This window comes from Oryctolagus cuniculus, chromosome 7 (genome assembly GCF_964237555.1).
Source record: "Oryctolagus cuniculus chromosome 7, mOryCun1.1, whole genome shotgun sequence".
NCBI lineage: Eukaryota > Metazoa > Chordata > Mammalia > Lagomorpha > Leporidae > Oryctolagus > Oryctolagus cuniculus.
In genome coordinates, this window is record NC_091438.1 from 14,851,922 (window position 1) to 14,867,755 (window position 15,834).

Below are 15,834 nucleotides of genomic sequence, written 5' to 3' on the forward strand. Positions count from 1 at the left end.
TTCAATAGAAATGAAAACACAAATAGTAGTATGATTGATTGATGACTGTGAATTCTTCCAAAGGCCTTAAATGGGAATCACTTAATTTTCTCTACAATTTGAAGCATCATAGTCATTGAGAGGAAGACGGCAATGTCAGATCAGAATCAAACTCATGTCGGAGGTTAATTTATACATAAATCCAAACAAAGATGAACAATTCTCTCAGTGTGAAATCTTTAAAATGCCTCAGGTTGTTAGGATGAGGAATGCTGAAATGTAGTTTGAAGATTCATTTAGATATAATGATCAATGTTCTCTTTCCCTTCATTTTTGCTTTATGGTCAGTCAGAATTTAAACACAGCAGGCACAGACTAAATGAGTAGTGTGGTTTCCAAAAGTACCTATGAGAAGAAGATATATAAAATGGTCTAAATTAAAGACAGTGGCAATGACAATGAAAACAAAGAAAACTTGGAAGATTGTTAAGTAATCTCTGATATCAATGAAAAACCTTTGTCTTTCACTGTAGAAAAACATTACCTGGATTCTTTAAAAAAGAAATTACAGTGATAACATAGGGAACTCTAAATTCCTTTAATCTTTGCTCTTTGAAGAATGTTCTTTAGAACAAAGATAGACTAAAATAGATATCTGAAATTCCGGAAATTACAGGCAATTTTCTCTAGAATAAAGCTGAATAGTCTTCATAGATACTCAAAGGAGTTTTTGACCACAAAATCACTAAAATTAAGTTCTGTAGAGATTACTTTCAGATGTGAATTTTTTAGGGTTGATTCCATATCTGTTATGTGCCTTGGGATAATTTGAGATTGAATTGGGACATGCAAAGCAAAGCAGTTTCCCCAAATGGTTATAATATGGTCAAGCTTGGCTTTGATTGATTTTTTTCATTTGCATATTGAAGACACTATTTAGGAGACAAAAGAGATTTGTCACTTCCTTATTAAACTATTTTTTTGTTTGTGTTCTTGGTGTTCCTTGTAAGTAAAATGTTTCTGAGTTTCCTTTTCTTTTGAGATCAAATGAGCTCTGACATGAAGCACAAGAGACACAAAAATGAACAATGAGATGTTGCCACTTTTGTGTGTGTGTGTGTTTTATTTTCACTTTGCACAATCAAACTAAGCCCTGCTTGGCAATATGGCTTTGATGACTTCAGGGGTCCCTGAATATGAATTTTATTTTTCGAGTTGTTATTCATATTTTCTTTTATTTTTTGTTTATAAAAGTAGAATTTCTCTCTCCCTTAGAAATTCTTTGTCTTCTCTCCCTCCATTCCTTTTCCTTTCTCAAAAATATTCTTCTTACTCCTGACAAGATGATAAGTGTGCTCTCCTCCTGTTTACTCCAATTTTGCCATTGAAACTACCCACTTATTTTTAATAGAATTTAAATTAATAATAGCAGAGCCATGGAAACTAGAAAATCAGAGCATTCATTTGTCAGTTCATCCCCTGATACATGAATAAGAAGGAGCTATTCCTGGGGAAGCATATAGAAGAAGAATCTTAATTCAAATGTGTCAATAGAAAGATGGGATTTAACACCTTGTAATCAGGACACTTCAGTTTTGACATTCGCCATGGGAATCACCACTTTCAGGCAACCTCAGCTTGGATTTACTCATGTCAGGATCCAACAGAGTATCCTACAGCTGGCTCCAAATGATAATCTAGCAAAGATTAAGGATACTTCCAACCTAAAACAGGGCTCATGTATATAGGGATAATAATCACTAGGTATACAGCTAATAAACCTTGCTATGACTGTTTCCTTATTTCATCTTTGTTCCATATTCATTAATTACTATCAAAATTATAAATATACTCAAATTACCTTAATTTTTCTGTTTTTAACCCAGAAAACTTTTATTTAAGTTATACAAACTTCATGTATTTCATAAATACAACTTTAGGAACACAGTGATTCTTCCCACCCCACCTGTCCTCCCACCAACACGTCCACCCTTCTTCCTACATCATCTCCTATTCCCATTCTAATTTTTTACTAAGGTCTATTTTCATTTATTTTTAAACACATAAGATCAATTCTATACTAAGTAAAGAGTTCAACAAATAGTATGGAATATAAACTTCTTCCACAACAGTCTAGAAAAGAGCTAGTCAAATCCATTGCATCTCACAGCATCAATTTCACCCCCACAGATTACCTTTTAGGTGTTGTATTAGTTACCATAAACCAGGGAGAACATATGGTATTTGTCCTTTTGGAACTGGCTTTTTTCACTAAGTATGTTTTCCAGTTGCATCCATTTTGTTGCGAATGATAAGATTTTGTTTTTTGTTGTTGTTGTTTTTTACCATTCTCCAGTATTCCATGACGTACATATCCCATAATTACAGTCTTCACTTGACATTGGGGCTGATACAATATCTTAGTTATTGTGACTTGTGTTGCAATAAACAGGAGGGTACTATTAACTCTTTCATATGCTGATTTTATTTGCCTCAGGTACATTTCTGGGAGTGGGATGGTTGGTCATACAGTATGTCTATGTTCAACTTTCTGAGGTCACTCCACTCTGTCTTCCAAAGTGGCTGGAACAGTTAACATTCCTACCAAAGTAGTTTAGGTACCTTTTTCCTCACATGTTCACCTGCTTTTTTGTTGATTTCTGTATGAAAGGCATTCTAAAGGGGTGAAGTGAAACCTCACTGTGGTTTTGATTTGCATTTCCTGGATGGCTAGTGATCCTTAGCATTTTTTTATATGTCTGTTGGCCATTTGGATTTCCTCTTTTGGAAAACATCTGTTTTTAAGTCTTTTGTCCATTTCTTAACTGGGTTATTTGTTTTCCAGTTTTTGAGTTTTTTAAGCTCTTTATATATTCTGGATATTAATCCTTTATCAGTTGTACAGTTTGCAAGTAATTTTCCCATTCTATCATTTATCTCTTCACTTTGCTGAGTGTTTCTTTTAGCAGTGTAGAAGATTCTGAATTTTGTAGAATCCTATTTATTAATTTTGGCTTAGATTGTCTCTGTCTCTGGGGACTTTTCCAAGAATTCTTTGATTAAAACAACATTTTGCTGGGATCACATTGTATATTTAGGTCTAGATCAATTTTGGGTGCATTTTTTGTGTAAGGTGTAAGGTAAGGGTGTTGCTTCATACTTTTGCATGCAGAGATTCAGGTTTCCAAGACCCATTTGTTGAAGAGACTATCCTTGCTCAGGGATTTCATCCTTCACTTGCAAAATACACATTGTTCTCACCAGTGCATGGAACTTTCTCTAGGATAAACTACATGCTAGGCCATTAAGCAATCTCAGTAAATTAAAAAAAATAGAACTCATACCATGAATCTTCTCTGACCACAATAGAATGAAGCTGGAAATCAACTCAAGAATCTCAAGAATATATGCAAACAGGTGGAGACTGAACAACAAGTCTTGAATGAACAGTGGGTCATATAAGAAATAAAAAGAGAAATCAAAAATTTCTGGAAACAAATGAAGACAGAATTCATCATATGAAAACTTATGAGATCCAGAAAAGCAGCGTTAAGAGGGAAGTTTATAGCAATTGATGCTTTCACCAAGAAAATGCAAAGGTACCAATCAAATGAGATATCAATGCATCTCAAGGAGCTGGAAAAATATCAGCAAACCACACCCAGAATTAGTAGAAGAAAAAAATTATTAAAATTAGAGAATAAGTAAATTTGAAACAAAAAATACAAAATATCAGCAAAATGAAGAGCTGGTTTTTTGAAAATATAAACAAAATTGATACACAATTGTCCCAACTAACCAAAAAAGGAAGGAGAAGACCCAAATTCATAAAATCATAGATAAAAAAGAAATGTAACAACAGAAACCACAGGAATAAAAAGAATTCTCATAAAGTACTACAAAGAGCTATATGCCAACAAATGAAGGAATTTAGAAGAAATGGATAGATTCCTGAACACATACAACCAACCTAAATTGAGCCCTGAAGACAAAGAAAACATAAACAGATGAATAACCAAGATGGAAGCTGAATCAGTGATAAAGAACCTTCCTACAAGGAAAAGCCTGGGACCAAATGGCTTCACTGCTGAATTCTACCAGACATTTGAAAAAATTAACTCCAATTCTTCTCAAAATGATTGAAAGGGAGGGAAATTTGTCCAAACTCCTTCTATGAATCCAGCATCACCTTAATTCCTTGACCTGAATAAGATACAACAGAGAAACAGAACTATAGATCAATTTCCCTGAAGAACATAGGTGCAAAAATCCCAACAAAGTGCTAGCCAATCAAATCAAACAACACAACAGAAAGATCATTCACCAGGACCAAGTAGGATTTATCCCCGGTATGCAGGGCTGCTTCATCATTCACAAATCAAACAATGTGATAAATCTCATTAACAACCTGAAGAGCAAAAACCATATGATTATTTATTTCAATAGATGCAGAGAAAGCACTTGATAGAATACAACATACTTTCTTGATGGAAACTTTAAGCAAATTAGGTATAGCAGGAACATTCCTCAACACAATTAAGGGAATGTATAACAAACCCATGGCCAGCGTGTTATTGAATAGGAAAGGGTGAAAGCATTCCCCCTGAGATCCGGATCCAGTAAGGATGCCCACTTTCAGCAATGGTATTCAATATAGTCCTGGAAGTTTCCGCCCGAGCCACAAAGCAAGAAATAGAACTCAAAGGCATACAAAAAGGGATGAAGGAAGTCAAATTATCTCTATTTTTAGATTACATGATTCTCTATATAGCAGATCCAAAAGACTCCAATAAGAAACCACTGAAACTCATAAAAGAGTTTGGGAAAGTGCCAGGATATAAAATCAACACACAAAAACCAATAGCCTTTGTATATACAGATAATGTCACGGCTGAGAAAGAAATTCTAAGAGCAATCCCATTCACAATAACTACAGAAAATTAAATACCCTGGAAAAATTTAATCAAGAAATCAAAGATCACTACAGTGAGTATTACAAAACACTAAAGAAAGAAATAGAAGAAGATATAAAATAATGGAAAAAATCGTCCATGTTCATGGAGTTGAAGAGTCAATATCATCAAAATGTCCATACTATCAAAAGCAATTTACAGATTCAATGCAATACCAATGAAAATATCAAGGGCATTCTCCTCAGTTTAAAAAAAAGATGCAGAAAATCACATGCAAACATACGATACCCCAAATAGCTCAAGCAATCTTATACAACAAAAACAAAGCTGGAGACATCACAATACCAGATTTCAAGATAGACTACAGGGTAGTTATAATCAAAACAGCTTGGTACTGACATAAAAATAGATAGAACAAAGGAACAGAATAGAAACTTCAGAAATTAAACCACACATCTGTAACCAACTTATCATTGACATCAGAGCTAAAATCAAATTACTTTATTTTAAGCATAATCTCAGTTTCAAAGATTCAGAGAAGAATTTAATATTATCTGAAAGAAGGCATCTCAAATGCCAATACTGGAAGCGGTCCCTTTGTCAGGACAAATAACCGGGAAATATTAACAGCCCCATTGGAATGTAATTTTTTTTCTGTAAGAGATCAGACAATAAATATTTTAGCCTTTTTGCCCAATTATCTTTGATGCAATTCCTCAACTTTGCATGTGCAAAAAGGAGAAAAAGATATGGAAATCTATAGTTGATGCATAAATGAGTAGAAGTAGTTGTGTTCCAATAAATTTTATTTACAAAAGCAAGTCATGGACTATATTTGCCCTTAAACCTGTGTTTCCTGACCCATGTACAATGAACACATATAAATATCATTTAACATATAAGTAAAAAGAGAACATGTTTGAATATTCTCATTTGTCCCAATGATTTAAGAGGAAATTATTGTACTAAATGTACCAAACAATAAAGAAGAGTATAAACATAAAAATTGTAATGCAATTGATAAATGGACTTTTGTATGTTGCAGAAAATTATTTAAAAAGAAAATAAAGCAACCTCAAGAAATTCCTCCAAAATTAAAACTGAAAAAAAGGGAAATATTGTGCACAGAATGTTTTTAATCTCATACTACTTGTATAGTTTGAATGTGTGCTCTGTAATTCAGATGTTGCCAATTTGGTTTTGATAAGAGGTGATGAGCCCAGTAGGGACTGTCCCTTCTTAATTGGATCAAGGCTGTTATAAAAGACACTTGAAGTAGCATTTGGTTAGCTTACCATCTTCCTTCTGCCATGTGAGTATGCAGCCAGAAGTTCTTCACCAGATATAATGCCAGTGCCTTGATCTTGGACTTCCTAATTTCCAGAACTGTGAGAACTAAATCTTTGATCTTCATAAATTTCTTAGTCTCAGGAAGTCCATAGGAGTACAAACTTAGTGTAACACTATTTTGAAAATCCTATTTTTCCATTAGTTCTTCTCACACTGCAAGTTCCTTCCTCAAGCTCCATGTAGACTAATATTTATTAATGAAAAATCTAGTCCCAGAAATATCAAATTTCCTCATAGACTCCAAATAGAAAACTTGTATTTATTTGGTTATGAAGAAAGTATATATTCTGAAGGCTAGCACAGTTCCTGTTGTTTGTTTGTTTGTTTGTTTGTTTTTGACAGGCAGAGTTAGACAGTGAGAGAGAGAGACAGAGAGAAAGGTCTTCCTTTTTCTGTTGGTTCACCCCAAATGGCCACTAAGGCCGGCACGCTGCGCCGATCTGAAGCCAAGAGCCAGATGCTTCCTTCTGGTCTCCCATGCAAGTGCAGGGCCCAAGCACTTGGGCCATCCTCCACTGCTTTCCCAGGACACAGCAGAGAGCTGGACTGGAAGAAGAGCAACCGGGACAGAACCAGTGCCCCAACCAGGACGAGAACCCAGAGTGCTGGCGCTGCAGGCAGAGGATTAGCCTAGTTGAGCCACAGCACCAACCCACAGTTCTTCAAACAAGGAAATGATGGCATTTGGGGAGTGAATCAGTGGATGCGAGAACTGTGTGTATGTGTGTATCCATCTTTATCTGTAAATCTTTCAGATCCATAAACACATCTATATCTATCTATCTACATCTATCATCTATGTATACATATAAAAAAGTAAGATAGTAAGACAAAAAGAATAAAATAAGACTATAAATGCTTAGGCAGAATCATAAAAGGAAAGTAACCTATCTAATAAGAGGTGGCTATACTAAGGGTCAAAAAGAAAACCAAAAGAAGTTTTCTTCTGTAAGAGATATCTCTATAATAACAGCATATTAAATTATATGTAAGACAATAAGAAATATCCATATGTAAATCTAAACAAAAAATAATGTGTGATGCCACAATGTGAACACTGAACAAAATTGAATTCCAAAAAAGCCCACAATTTCACAAGAGTTAATATATCACAAAAATGATTAAAATTGAGAAAAAGATTTAAAAAAAATCATTTGCATCTAATTTCTGCAATTGAATATTCAACTACTTTTATTTTATTTTAAAATAATTATTTATTTGAAAGAGTTACAGAGACAGAAGGAGGGGCAGAAAAATGAGAGAGAGAGAGACAGAGGGCAAGAGAGAGAGATTCCCTCTGCTATTTCACTCTCCAGATAGGGGCAATGGCCCGGGATGGGCCAGGAGAAAGTCAAGAGCCAGGAGCTTCATCCAGGTCTCTCAGGCGGGTGGCAGGGACCCAAACACTTGGACCCTCTTCTGCTGTTTTTCCTAGGCTATTATAAGGGAGTTGGAGCAGAAGTTTAGAAGCCAGGACATGAACTGGTAACCATACGTATATCACAGGCAGTAACTTTACCTCTACACCAAAATGCTGGCTCCTGAATTTACAAATTAAAATTGACAAAATAACCCATTCTAGATTTAACTGTTCATTTCCTATCTATGACACAATCTAGGATTAACTATAAGATAATGGGAAGCTATTTGATCTTGGACTGTAATTTGATTTCTCTATTGAAACATTTGGTATAATGCCAGAAAGTTTTGACAATCCTGTTAATAATTATTATAGGGAATCTCTAATTGTAAATCTCATAAGGATTTAGAAGTTGGCACTAGAAAGAAAAAGTTGAAAATAAAATTTTCTTTTGGCTATGTGTTGAGGTTAGTCCTGGATTCTAAGGAGAGAAAAATTTGAAGAGTCCTGAAAGGAATTTGTACTGCCACACAGAGAGAAATGCCAGATCAAAATGTAAAGAATGCAGTTCTCTACAAACTGAAATATAGGTTTAAACAGAATCCACAGCAATATTTTTAACATAGAAATAGGATTATTATAAAATGAATACAGAAAGACAAATGTATAGAATAATTTTAACTGTTTTGTGAAAGAAAATCAATAGGAGTTATCAGTTGATACAGTTTCAACATGCATTATTGTTTTTTTTGGACAGGCAGAATGGACAGTGAGAGAGAGAGACAGAGAGAAAGGTCTTCCTTCCATTGGCTCACACCCCAAATGGCTGCTATAGCTGGCGTGCTGTGCCAGTCTGAAGCCAGGAGCCAGGTACTTCTTCCTGGTCTCCCATGCAGGTACAGGGCCCAAGGACTTGGGTATCCTCCACTGCCTTCCTGGGCCACAGCAGAGAGCTGCACCAGAAGAGGAGCAACCAGGACAGAATCCGGTGCCCCGACCAGGACTAGAACCCGAGGTGCCGGCGCCACAGGCAGAGCATTTGCCTAGTGAGCCACGGCGCCAGCCTAGCATGCATTATTATATACCTGCATTTTATGAAGACCAGGAGGTATTGTCAGGAGAATGAGTACTAGAAAAATAGAAGAAAATGGAGAATCCAGAAGACACTCAATGTCGTTAAAGAAATGTGATTGGACCAGTGCTGCTGTGCAGCAGGTAAAAGCTGCCACCTCCTGTGCCAGCATCCCATATGGGTGCTGGTTCTAGTACCGGCTGCTCCACTTCTGATCAAGTTCTCTGCTATGGCCTGGGAAAGTAGTAGAAGATGGGCCAAGTCCTTGAGCTCCTGTACAGATGTGGGAGACTGGGAGGAAGTTCCTTGCTCCTGGCTTTGGATCGGCCCAGGTCCAGCCACGGTGGCCATTTGGGGAGTGAAACAGTGGATGGAAGCCTTCTCTCCCTCTCTGCCCTCTCTGCACCTGCCTCTCTCTAACACTGACTTTCAGATAAAAAAAAATAAATCTTTTTAAAAAATGTAAAGAAAAGAAAAAAGAAGTGTGAGCAGTTCTTCAGAATGAGACAGCTTGTTTAGTGAATAGTGTGACACAGTAGTGTGACATGTGTGAAAAAATAAACACATACACATGCGCAAAATTGGCCTACATCTCAGACATTATACAGAATGAGCTAAAAGTGGACAAACACTAAATATAAGACCTAAAACTGCAAATTTTAGAAAAAAATTGGGAATGACAGAGTATGGAAATCATATGTAAATTTAACTAGAAAAACATAATAGATTTTTTCCAATTTCCCATAAAAGGAAAGCTTCATAAATTAAACTTCATCAAACTGGAACTTCTTGCTTTGTTAGAAGTTTTTTTTTCTACAGGATGAAATAGAACATTGCAAAAAGTAAAGTGTATAAACAGCCCTCAAAATAAAATAAAAATCAAACAATAAAATTAGAAATTGAGAATAGGATGTACAAATATGAAATAAGCAAATGAAAAGATTTTTAATGCCGTTAGTCGTTATAGAAATGAAATTAAAACCACAATGAGTTATTGCTACAACTTATCAGAATTGCTATAACAAAAAATAATGATGACACCTAATGCTGGTCAAAATGAGGAAGAAATCAGATTGTGCATATTTTGCTGATGAGAACATAAAATAGTAACAATCATTCTGGAATTTTCTTAGTAAAATATATATGGAACCCAACAGTTGGATTTTTCAGCATTTATCCCAAAGAAATGCTGACATCTTCAGATGCTTTATTCATAATGACCTCACACTGAAAACAACCCAGATATTCTTCAACTATAAATGGGTAAACAAACCATGACATATCCATGCCATGGAATATTATTCAGAGTACAAAGTAAAGGGAATGACTATTGATATAGACAATAACCTGAAATAACCTATGGGAACTTTCTGAGGGAAAATGACCAACCAAACCAATTTTCAAAAGGTTACTTACCTGTGAGTGAATTTATATTAACATAATTGAAATGATAAAATCATAAACCTGGATAAAAGATTAGTGTTTGTGAAGGCTTAAACAGCTGAGTAGAAGTAGCTATAATAGGGCAATTTTGGAGAATATTATGGCAAGAGATATAATTTTGATGTGACTCTATCATGTCAGTATCTACTTTTAATACTGTAATAAAATTTTGACAACTGTTATTATTCAAAGAAACCAGGTTAAATAAATTTTTTCATATCCTTTCTTATAAGTAACTATGTGTGGAGTTTCAAATGATGAACTGAGACATTGGAGCCTAAATGCCAGATTGCTCCAGCCGGCGCCTTTTATTGTTTAGTCTAGGGTTCAACTGGTAACATAACAATCAGGAATGTACAGCTGGACTAATCAATGCAAGGGAATGACCAGCAGGCACAAGCAAGTGAGGTGGGCGTCATGTGACATATTTATGGTGGGAAGCAAAAGCTCAAATTGCTTCTGGCAACATGTTGTTCCTGGCTCATCTTCAACACCCTTGAAGTATGATAGGAGTTGTCCTTCAAGCAGTACCTGATAATGACCCAATAGCCTTCTGCTGACTGCAGCCACACTCCATTCAGGAAGGTGTGCTTTCACAAGGCCTGCTTAGGCAGAAGAAGGACCGTGGCCATATTCAATATTCAGGAGGCTGTGGCCTCACTGTGAACACGTAGGCAGTGTCCACTACAACAATAAATCTATAACAGACTCTAAGCAAAATGCCTCACTAACAAAAATGAAGGCAAAATGAAGAAACAACTATATTGTTGAAGAGGGTGAGTGAATTTGCTTCTAAATGAACAGTTCAATAAGAAACATTAAAAAGAATTTTTCAGTCTGGAAGGAAGTGATACTAAAAAGTAATTCAAAAACACATGTAAAAAATAGAACCGTCGGTGAAGGTAATTAGTAAGTCATTTAGAAAGACATTTGAACTACATTTTCTGCTTCTTTCTCCTCAATTGATAAAAGACAATTGCATAAAGCAATGTGACCTGATTATATAACAGCACAAAGAAGTGGGTTGGAATAAAGCTTCCTGAGAACAAGGAAATGACACCAGATGGTTAACTTGAATCTACAGAAACATCTGAAAAGAACCAGAAATGATAAATAAAAAGGTTAGCATAACCAAATCTGCAATATATTTGTTATTTTCTCTCTTAGCATGTTAATATATATTAATAAAATCTATGCAATAAATATAGCACAAAAGAGGGAATAAAGTTTTAGAGGAGTAACATTCCTACAGCTCACTGAAATTAGTTTACTATACATTTAAAGTGAATTCTTAAAAGTTAAGATAAATATTGCGTTATCTATGGCAATAATTGTCACTAACACAAAAAATAATGGGGAAAATTACTAATGGAATTAATGTGTTGCACAACAAAATGTTTCCTCAATGCAAAAGAAAGCAATAAAGTCAGAAGAAATAAAAAGATGAGATATTTAAAAAGTAAAAATTAACATGGCAGAGGTAATCCAAAGAGAACAGTGCTGATATCAAATGTGAATGTGGTAAGGGTTCTAGTCAAAGGTAGAATTTCATTTGTAGATTGGGTGAAAAACCAACATCCAACTATGTTTTGTGTGCTGGAGATACACTTTAGGTTTAAAGACACAGACAGATTCAGAGCAAAGTGATAGAAGAAATATTCTTACAAAAAGCAGCCATATCAAATTGGAGAGGCTTTCCTATTATAGCAAAAATTGACCAGAAAGCAAAAGTGCGTCACTGTATGCAAAGTGGTACATTTTAGAAAAGTGTAAGGATCACTCTATTAGAAATGTGTAACAATTCTAAACATGTATGCACATAAAAAGAGAGTTCCCCCAAAACACGTGAGGCAAAACTGAGAAAATGAAAAGAGAAATACACACATTTATGTTTCACTTTTAATATTATATAACTCAACCAGACAGAATATGAACAAGCTATAGGAGATTTAGCAACACTAAAAAATATCTATAGAACATCGCACCTGGAAGCAAGATGGTACAAATCCTCCTCAAGTACATTTGTAATATTTTTAGTAAATACCATATGTGAGGTCATAAAAATAGCCTCAATACCTTTTAAATGATTGAAATTATACAAGGTTTGACCTCCAAACACAATGGAATTGTCAGAAATTAATAAGAGAAGGAAAAGTGAGAACTTTACAAATAAGTGAAAATTCAACAACATGCTCCTATATAACAAGTGGAGCAAAAAAGGAAAATTAGAAAATACTTTGAGATGGATGAATGGCAACATGTAACATGTAAAAACCATGAGACACAGATAGAGCAATACATAGAAGGGGATTTATCACACTTAACATATAATTGAAAAAAATAAAGATCTTTTACCTTTAGAAAATTGAGAAAAATGTGCAACTTCAATGAGAACAAGGATATGGGAGGAAAGAGTTCTTGAAACAGGCTACACACAAGTGAAATTGAATGTAGAGAAACAACAGAGGCTGGCGCCGTGGCTCAATAGGCTAATCCTCCGCCTGTGGCGCCGGCACACCAGGTTCTAGTCCCCGTCAGGGTGCCGAATTCTGTTCCAGTTGCCCCTTCCAGGCCAGCTCTCTGCTGTGGCCCAGCAGTGCAGTGGAGGATGGCCCAAGTCCTTGGGCCCTGCACCCACATGGGAGGCCATTGGAGGGTGAACCAACAGCAAAAGGAAGACCTTTCTCTCTGTCTCTCTCTCTCACTGTCCACTCTGCCTGTCAAAAAAAAAAAAGGAGGAAGAAGAAGAAAAGAAAAGAAACAACAGAGACAATGTACAAGACCCAAATTTTGCTTTCTGAAAGGATTAACAAAATTTACAATCCTGGAGACATACTGAAGTACAAGGAAAAGAGACTCAATGTAGTTAAGCCTGAGGTGAAAGAGGACACTAATACAACTTTGCATATATAAGAAGCATTTTAAGGGAATATTATTAACAAATGTATACCAGAAAATTAGTTAACTTAGAAGAAAGGACAATTCCTGGAAAGACACAAACAGTTGAAGCTGATTTGAAAAAAAATCAAATATAAATATACATATAAAAGAAGTAAGGAGTTTAAGTTATTAATCAAGGTACTTCTCACAAAGCAAAGCCAAGTGCACATAGCTTCACATGAAAATTGCTCCAAACATTTAAAAAATAATTAACCTCAACCAGTTACAAATTGTCCCATAATAAAGAGTAGAGGAGATGACTTTTAGCAGCTAAACTTATGAGGCCAGTGTTGCCTTGATATTAAAATGAGATAAAAAAATGACAAAGGAGGAAAACTGCCTATCTTAAGAATCTGGTTATAAATACCTTCAACAAAATACTCTCAAGCCATATCAGGTATTATATAAAAAGTATCACACACAATACCCAAGTATATTTTACTCCAAGAAAGAAAGAAAAAGGATTAACATCTTGCTAGGAAACAATGTAAGACACCACACTAGTAAGGATGACAAAAATAGGTGATAATATCAGTAAATGCAAAGGGAAAAAATATGCTTTGAAACCTTCCAACACTCTTCCATCATAAAAACACTCAAAAAACAAGGAATAGAAGGAAACTTCCTCTACCTGATTAAGAGCATCTACAAAAGCCCATAGCTAATGTCTTACTTAATGGTAAAAAACTGATTTCCCCTTAAGTTCAGGAATAAGATGGTGTTGTCCACTGCCACATTTTATTCAGCACTGCACTAAAAGTTCTGGCCAGGACAATTAGGTGAGAAAAACCAATAAAAGACATTCATCTTGTGAAGGATGGAGTAAAACTACATATAACATCATTTTATCTGTAGAAAATACTAAAAAATCCAATAAAATCAATTATTAGAACTATTAAGCAAGTTCTGCACACTTTTAGGGCAAAAGAATAATATATGAAAATCAATTGTATTTCTGCATACTAGTGATTAACCATTCAAAAGACATTAGTAAATCAATTCCATTTAAAATAGCAAGAAAAAATAAAATGCTTTAGAAATAAACTAAGTAACTTTCAATATTTGTACACTGAAAACAGCAACATATTGTTGAAAGATATTAAAGAAGATGTAAATATGTAGGAAAATAGATCTTTGTCACTTTTCAGAAGACAATAATAAGCAGTGGCATCAGCAAGTTGGCTAAATGAGGTGTCTGGTGCACTTCCCTCCACATAAAAAATGACCAAACCAAAGAAAACAACAGCAGTTATGTCACTGGAATGTTTGAGGCAGAGCATCAGAGTGTGGTGGCGATGTTGCAGAGATACCATGGAACACAGAGATATGCAATAGCCTTATAAAGAAGGAACTAAGCACACAGCATCCAAGGTTCTATCACAATATTCACACTTGACAAGTACTTTACTTGGTGATAAAACACAAAGATAAGCAGGAGCCCCTCAGGAGTCCTCACTAATGCCAAAGACGTTTGCAGTGTTTACCACCATATGGCCTTGCAGCCTTCTTAGGTCCTGAGCCCAGTCTGGAGAGTTCCTCCTTAGACACAATGCTACACTGTCCTGGAGCAATATTCCAGCAAACACTCTGCTCTTTTCCACCAAGATTCCTGCTGCATAGAGTCATGGTAAAGCTCAGCCCACCCAGGGTCCTTTGAAACAACTACAGCTCTGCTAAACTTAGCTCCACAACCCTGCTAAGACAGTACCCAACCTGCCATAACCCTGGGAAGAAAACAGATGGCTCACTCTTAATGTCTCAGCAGGCAGAGGCCCTTAGAAAATAATCAGGTTGGGTCCAGTGCTGTGGCATAGTGGGTAAAGCTGCTGCCTGCAGTGTTGGCATTCCATGTTGAGTCCCAGCTGCTTCACTTCCAATCCAGCTCTCTACTATGGCCTGGGAAAGCACGAGATGATGGCCCAACTCCTAGGGCCCCTGCACCTGCATGGGGGACTTGGAAAAAGCTCCTGGTTCCTGGATTCAGATCTGCCAAGCTCTGGCCATTGCAGCCAGCTGGGGAGTGAACCAGCAGATGGAAGACTTCTCTCTCTCTCTCTCTCTCTCTCTCTCTCTCTCTGCCTCTTCTGTTATCTCTCTGTGGCTCTGACTTTGAAATAAGTGAAAAGAAAGAAAGGAAAGAAAGGAAAGAAAGGAAAGAAAGGAAAGAAAGGAAAGAAAGGAAAGAAGGAAGGAAGGAAGGAAGGAAGGAAGGAAGGAAGGAAGGAAGGAAGGAAAGAAGGAAGGAAGGAAGGAAGGAAGGAAAAAAATAATCAGGTTGTCTTCCCTATTCTTCCATGGCTCAGACATAAGCACATGACCTGTGTGTTCACCCTTGAACACAGGACTTAAGCAGGAAACCAGACCTAAGAGCTCAATACACTGAAGCCCCAACGAGCAGCTCCAACGAGGAGAGAAGCCTTTCCCACTCTCACACTGCCCTAGAAATCAGTCAGCTTCATTTACCCACCCTAAACTCTGAAACATAGCTAGGCAGGCAGCACTGAACAGCTCAGCCCAGATACAGAGAAGTAGACAAGCAGCCCACCCACCCACCCACTCACAATGCCAACAAGCAGCCAAGCAGCCTTGACTGAGTGCTCACCATGCTATATCCCCAGGGAGACAACTGGGAGCCCTCACATATCTTCTTGTTGCCCCTAAAAGCAATTGAACAGCCTATTCTCAGAGGCTTGACTCATGGAGGCCCTGAAAAGAACACACTAAGCCCAACTCATCCACCGTTGGCTCTTGGAGGCAGTCTTACAACCCCAGCAACC